The following is a 2,861-nucleotide window of genomic DNA, read 5'->3' on the forward strand; positions in this document are numbered from 1 at the left end:
CAGTTGAAGGTGCTATATTATTTTTTCTTTTTGAATTTTTATGCTTAAATAGATTTTTGCTGGTTATTGGTGGTCTGGGAGCAGGCACCGTCTCTACGGGGATGGGGTAATGAGGGGATGGCAGGGGGAGAGAAGCTGCAGAGAGGTGTGTAAGACTACAACTCTGCTTCCTGGGCCCAACCCTGGATAGTCACGGTTTGGAGGATTTAAGAAAATTGGCCAGATTTCTAGAAATGAGAGCTGCTCCATCCAAAGTGGGATGGATGCCGTCTCTCCTAACAAGACCAGGTTTTCCCCAGAAGCTTTGCCAATTATCTATGAAGCCCACCTCATTTTTTGGACACCACTCAGACAGCCAGCAATTCAAGGAGAACATGCGGCTAAACATGTCACTCCCGGTCCGATTGGGGAGGGGCCCAGAGAAAACTACAGAGTCCGACATTGTTTTTGCAAAGTTACACACCGATTTAATGTTAATTTTAGTGACCTCCGATTGGCGTAACCGGGTGTCATTACTGCCGACGTGAATTACAATCTTACCAAATTTACGCTTAGCCTTAGCCAGCAGTTTCAAATTTCCTTCAATGTCGCCTGCTCTGGCCCCCGGAAGACAATTGACTATGGTTGCTGGTGTCGCTAACTTCACATTTCTCAAAACAGAGTCGCCAATAACCAGAGTTTGATCCTCGGCGGGTGTGTCGTCGAGTGGGGAAAAACGGTTAGAGATGTGAACGGGTTGGCGGTGTACACGGGGCTTCTGTTTAGGGCTACGCTTCCTCCTCACAGTCACCCAGTCGGCCTGCTTTCCCGGCTGCTCGGGATCTGCCAGGGGGTAACTAACGGCGGCTAAGCTACCTTGGTCCGCACCGACTACAGGGGCCTGGCTAGCTGTAGAATTTTCCACGGTGCGGAGCCGAGTCTCCAATTCGCCCAGCCTGGCCTCCAAAGCTACGAATAAGCTACACTTATTACAAGTACCATTACTGCTAAAGGAGGCCGAGGAATAACTAAACATTTCACACCCAGAAAAGTGCGGGAGAGACAGGAGAAGCCGCCAAGCTAAATCGGCTAAGAGCTAGTAGCTACGCTAAGCTAGCGGATTCCTAAAAACACGCAAAGTGAATAATGTGTAAATAATTTAGAGGTGATTCAGCAGAAGGAGTGCTTTAGTTAAGGCACGTAAAGATTACACTGGGAAACAAATCGTAATCTAGATAACTAGATCAATCTAACTGCGCAGATTAAACAGCTAACAGATACAGAAAAACACCGCTGTGCTCCGGAACAGGAAGTGATACAATACCGCAGTGAGAGCCAACCACCAGTAGAGGCAAGCAAATAGATGAAAATTTTTTCATAGGTTTTTTGTTTGTTTAGGGCTATTAAGTATTTAAATAATAATAAAGTTTATATGTAAATTTAGTCCATTTTGTACACCTTTTACACCTTTAAGGAAAATGTCACATCCCCCCACCAAAAAAAATTTCAGGAAAAATGTGACGTTTTCATGCTTCGCAGTTTAACTTATGAAACATTTGCTCCTCAAATATGCTTTATTTCAATGTAAAGTGCATGAAATCCTGAAGATTATTTTGCTCAATAATGTGAAAACTCATCTTAGAAAATTTAGACATTTTAATAAATAAAAACTGATGTAATATACACCATTATAAATATACAACTACAACAAGCATACCAAGACATCTGAAATACAAAAACTGACAGCTCAATTTATTTGCTTTAAAAGCTTCAATTTTTAGGAAGAGGTGGGGTGACCAGGAATTATAATAGCCATACATTCTTGTTAGTGGTTGTGTCAACACACATACATATATATATGTGCATATATGTATATATAAATCCATGAATATCATAACATAAAAAATGAATAGTCGTACATATGGACTAAAAATATTCATGGAAAGAAATCTGAGGTACTGAGTTGCCTTTAACTGTGAAGCCACACATTTTTGTTGTTTTGTAACTTAAAGAAAAACATGAATTCAAATTAATTTTGCAAAACAGTTCTACACATCTCAGGAAGACCTAATGATGACAAACAGGTAATGAGTTCTATTTGAAATGTGTGTAATTTCCTAGTAGATTAAAAGGTATCTTAAAGCTTTTAAGGAAATGTTAAAAGCTGTTTTATGCTTCTGCATCTGCACCCATGTAGACAGGATGTGGAGAACGGATGATGGTTGGTTTGGTTGTCCACTTTTGTACTTGTATAAAAGTTAATATGTTCATTGGTTGGCAGTGTCATGTTTAACATACAGAGAAATGTTTAAGTCATGACAAGAGGTCTGCTAAATGCAGTCGTTACAGTACAGCCAGATTTGCCTTACAACCCGTAACTAAGATTTTATTTCACTGCAACCTGTTTGAGCTAAAATAAATTCCATTAAAATCTTAGATTTTGTTTGCTTTATCCTCAGACATGTTAAAGCACCGACTTAAATGGAACTTTATTCAATATTTCACAAAACTATGTTAGTGCTAAAATTTTTAAGACGTTCTGTCGTACCGACTATCTTGTTAGCTAACCAGCTAGCTAACCACTGTTTGCCAAATGAGAGAGAACATGAACGTTCCTTTGGTTTTCACACTTCGAAAACAGCTAAACATATTGTTAAGATCTCCGGTGCATTCAGAAAGTATTCACAGCGCTTCACTTTGTCTACATTGTGTTATGTTACAGCCTCATTTCAAAATACAGTAAATTAATTTGTTTACTTTCAAAATTGTACTCACAACATCCCATAAGGACAACATGAAAAAACGTTATTTTTTTTGGGGGGGGGAAATTTATTCAAAATATAAAACAAAAAACAAAGGTACATAATTATTCACACCCTTTG

This window comes from Thalassophryne amazonica, chromosome 9, assembly GCF_902500255.1.
Source record: "Thalassophryne amazonica chromosome 9, fThaAma1.1, whole genome shotgun sequence".
Lineage (NCBI taxonomy): Eukaryota > Metazoa > Chordata > Actinopteri > Batrachoidiformes > Batrachoididae > Thalassophryne > Thalassophryne amazonica.